Source organism: Callospermophilus lateralis, chromosome 5 (assembly GCF_048772815.1).
Source record: "Callospermophilus lateralis isolate mCalLat2 chromosome 5, mCalLat2.hap1, whole genome shotgun sequence".
NCBI lineage: Eukaryota > Metazoa > Chordata > Mammalia > Rodentia > Sciuridae > Callospermophilus > Callospermophilus lateralis.
In genome coordinates this window covers 48,730,432-48,735,396 of record NC_135309.1, presented here as the reverse complement: position 1 = coordinate 48,735,396, position 4,965 = coordinate 48,730,432, and positions in this window count along the sequence as shown.

Below are 4,965 nucleotides of genomic sequence, written 5' to 3'. Positions count from 1 at the left end.
AAATGTAGCTACTCAGAAGATTGAAGCAAGAATATCATGAGTTTGAGGCCAGCCTTAGCAATTTATCTAGACTGTCTCAAAATAAAAAAGGCTGGGGATATAAGTGGAAGAACACTGCTAGATTCAATACCCAATGAAAGAAGGGGAAAAGAGAGAAAAAAATTAACAATTATAAAAAGAGAATATCAAGTAGCAACTTGGAAGAAGACCTGGCATGCCTAAGGTCTTTGGGAAACAGGATACTTGATTTCTTTTGCCTTCCTTTGCCTATATGTATGTTTAATTCCCTCTGGATGGATCATATCCTTAATTCACAACTGAATTTGCCATCTTTTTTACAAAGAAAAATCAAAAAATAAAAAGAGAATATCAAAATAGCTAAACCAAGGCTTAAAAGAGGTAAAGGTGTGTGCTTCTTCATGTTTGTGTATCCATGTGCACATGCATGGATATAAATAAACATACATGCAGAAATTCTAGGGAGCTTTCATTTTGAGCACTCTGTGACTGTGGCCCATCCTGGAGCTTCACCAGAATATTCTTAATGCTGCTGAATTGTACACTTAAAAAATGATTAAAATGATAAATTAATCCATGAAACACAGCTGAAGGCATCTGCATCTGACCATCCTTCCCCTGGACTGGCTTCAAAGCTGGCACTGCTAGGCTCCATTTTCCTGCTTCTCTAGTTTATGGCCCAACTTTCCTAACTTGTTAGAGGTATGGGGCCATGCTCCCTTCTCCTTCGTGCCACCAGCTTCCTCCACACCACACCCACATTAACAGTTCACACACCTATTGCCCATCATGGGGCATCTAATGGTAATTGTGTTTATGTGTTAGTTTGGAAGCCCAATGCCACATAGCCTAAACCATAGGTATAGTTACCAAACTTAACAAGGTTTCTTCCAGGTATGGCAGCTTAAAAATGTCATTCAAATCCAAGTTCTTAACATGCAATGGAATATACACAGACTTAAAAAGGAATAAAATTTTTATGCATGCTACAATGTGGATGAACCTTGAAAACATCATAGTAAGTCAAATAAGCCAAACACAAGAGGATAATATTGTATTATTCCACTTATATGAGGAAAATTCATAAGACAGAACTATATTAAGTTACCAGGGGCTGGAAGGGTAGAAATAGGGAGTTATTTTTTAGTGGGTACATAGTTTCAGTTTGGAATGACAAAAAGTTTGCCGAAATATGGTATTTGCACAACATTGTGAATGTTCTGTATACATTGGAGTTTGGGCAGAAGGAGTATAATCCATTTAATGTAGCCCCTTTGTGGGCTCAGCAACTCCAAGATAATTTTGCCTCATTTGGAAATGGGCTGAAGTTTACAATCTTTCCCTTGGGTTGGACAGTGGGGAAGAGTGAGAGAAGCACAGATCTGCTTTGCTCCTTGTTTTCCCATCTAACTTCATTTCTACCCAGGATTCAGCAGGTTACTTGCCTGGGTCAATCCTTTCCAAGGCAATTCAGGGCTGTTTTCTATCTAGGTCCTTTGCCCTTCACCTTTGCAATTGCAAGGCTATTAGTTGGTCCTGGAGTGGACCTAAAATCTTCTTACTGCACAGGGTGCAACCCCACTGGTTATGGAAGCAACTTTTTTGTACTGTCTCATCCTCTGCTGCTCAATCCTAAACCCCAAGCCCAGTTGCTCAGTGTGGGCTTTGTTCCAAAGTCAGAAAAAGTCAATCTTTTCATCTGCAGGTAGCAATTACAAAATTACACACAGGTGAGATTTTGCCAAGCCATCTCTGCCCAGCAGAAGATTCTGCAAAAAGAAATCAAGGTGCTTTCCCATACTCCTTGTGGGGGAAATCTGAAGCCCAAGTGCTGGAGGACAGAGGGTGCACCGTTCAGGTTCTTCGCCTGTGCAATTTGCAGATAGAAAAAATCTCAGTGCAGACAAACCACATATCACACTGTTGAATCAGGCTGTCTCCAACTTTGGGTGAAGACTGTTGGTCTGTTATGGGGTGGGGCTGGCCCTATGAGAAGCTAACCATAGGACCACACTGCTGTGAGGTGGGAGGCAGTTCACTGTACTAATCAGTGCTGCCTCTATAGCTTTCCTCCTCTTCTGTGACTGGCCACACTGTCACAGAATGTGACTTTACCCTCCTTACTGGTCTGAAGAGCAAAGAGGAAATTTCAGAAATCTGCCAAGCACCTAATGAGAGCATCTGGAAATGGGTGCCCTTAAGCCAATGATTAAAATGAAGAGAAGAGGACCAATGTCATCGTCCACAAACCTGATGTTCCTTATAAGATCCAAATGGAAAAATATATATTCAACTTTGAACATTTAGAGTCTGGGTAAGAACAACATTCATATATGTGTATTACATATCTATATAACATATATATATTTTTTTTTTCAACATTTGTGTGTGTGTGTGTGTGTGTGTGTGTGTGTGTGTGTGTTATTCCAAATCATATTTGGCAAACCTCATTGACAATTAACACATTAAGTTTTAGTTGGGGTAAATAGTATTTGAAAATATCATTAAGTAATAACTCAGAGTATGAAAAGTACTTGATTAAAACTTCCAACAGGTTAACTTGTGAAAAATAAAAATAAAGACTGTGGGTCTCCCTCTTTTGCTAGTGTGTTGGCTCTCACAACTGTTTACTCCCACATCTGTCCTCTTTCACAACTCCCTTCCCTTCTGGCATGAGCAAGAATGGTTCTGGGGAAATTTCTTCTTTATTAAGTATAGCACTCTCCTCGTTCTCTTCAAACAAAATGGGTTGTGAGTCATTTTACGCTGAGGTGAATAAATAGGAATGCTTTTAAAATTAGCAAATAACAGGAACCTGCACTTAAGCAGTTTCATAATCTAATTAGGAATGTTCCTTCCAGCTATTTTGTTCAAAACTACAGGTTTAAAACAAATAAATCTCGGTAAACTAGCTGTTCCTGGGGGATTTTTATTGGATATATTGTACAGGACACATGACCAGATTTACAGATTTCTGTATGTTTATTTATACTTATAAATAACACTATCACATAAAAACGTTCTAAAATTAGATTGTGGGAGGGTTGTACAACTCTGCAAATACACTGAAACCACTGAGTTGTCCATTTACAGGGCAAATTTTATGGTATGTAAACTGTATCTCAGCAATGAAACTAAAAATATATATACAGAAGCAACAACAACAACAAACACTAGAGTTATTTGGAAACACAATTTGGCAATGGCTAGCAATGTTAAAGAGAGGCATATCCTACGAACCTAGAATTCTACCTTAGAGAAACTCTCACAGAAACCCAAAGAAGCACATATAAGGAGAATGTTTATGGCAATATTCTTTGTAATAGTGAAAAACTGGAAACAATCTAGGTGACCTTCAGTAGGAGAATGCAGAAATACATGATGGTAGGTTCATATAATGGAACACTATAGAATATTCTATATAATCAGCAAAACTACATGTATGAACCTGGGTAAATCTTGAAAACATAACTAGTGTAGGGGAGTATATTATAAAATGATATAGACAACCTGATACCATTTTTAAAGTTTTAAAATATGATACTATTTTAAATGAATATATACATTGGTGATGATAAACATTATTTTCCATGATTTCCTGTATGTTCGAAATAGTTCATAATTATTTTTTTAAATTAGCACACACTTGCAGTTAAGTGCTATAGACGTGCCTTACACATGCAGTGATTTGAGGAATAAAAAAAGATAAATAAATTAGAGAAATATGCTGGTAATAATATGTCTCTTTTTAAAAATCACCTACTATGTCAGATGCTTCACTTACATTATCTTCAAAATTACCCATATTCCTGTGTGGTTAGTCTTATTATATCCAATATATGTCCCAGGAACGAGCTGGAGAAGTAATATCCCTTAAATCACAGGCAAGAGGATGATGGAGTCATGGAAATAGCCAGTGATCTGACCAAAAAGCCTGATGGGTTTTATGCTCTATCATTCAGCATCCCAATGTCTGCTTTTCCTGAGGATCTTAAAAGTTGTCAGGAGCATGGAGAAAACCAGAGCAATTTCAAAGTGAGAACCAGATAGAGCATGGTGAGGTTGCCCTGACTTTAGTCTTCTTTGTCTAGTCCAGGTGAGTCATGACTGGGAGTCAAGAGCTAGTGTCCTAATTCCACTGTGCTGGTGTCTAGCTAACTCTTCTAGTTTCCAGGTTCTCCTTCAGAAGACTCAGACTGTGGCAGGAGCTTTCTAGCATTTTCCAGCTATCTTATTACTTCTGAGTTTTAAGAACTAAGTCTCCATCAATTCTACAATGCCTTCCTTCTTTGGTTGTGCTTTCTTCTTGTCAGCTTTTGAACAAGCATCTCTATCACCAACTGCATGGCTTTTGCATATAGGAGTATCATAAACATAAATCTTTCCCAGTGCATCCTCTCCACATCTAGGGGAAAAGAGGATGGCAGTGTCATTTGGCTCTGAACAAGAAGCCCGCTAGGCTTGGCATGGTCATTTAAAGGATTCCTGTTTTGTTTTATTTATTTTTTCTTCTCTCACACTAGGTGATACATATGTTAAACAAAACACTTCTTTGATTTAAAGGGATGGATAAAAATGAGGGGAACAGGATAAGGAGAACTAGTGTTTATTTCAGGAAAACTAGTGTTGTATATGGTTCCTGTTGAATGTGCTCTTTTGTATTTTCAAAAGAAAAAATTTTGGTCAGCAAAGCAGGAAACATTGACTAAAGGAAACGGAGATTATATGCTGTGATCTGTGAGCTTCAGAATTGGATAAATGTAGCAAAATTTATTTTTCATGCTCACATCATACTCTATGTAAAACTACGACACAGGATGCCATGTGTTTGATGAGAGCACAGTGGAGTAGCCAAATTTTCTGGAGTCAATCTTACTTCGGCAATTTATATGTTGGGTAACTTTGAACAAATTAAATAACTTTTCCATGCCGCAGGTGCCTCATTTG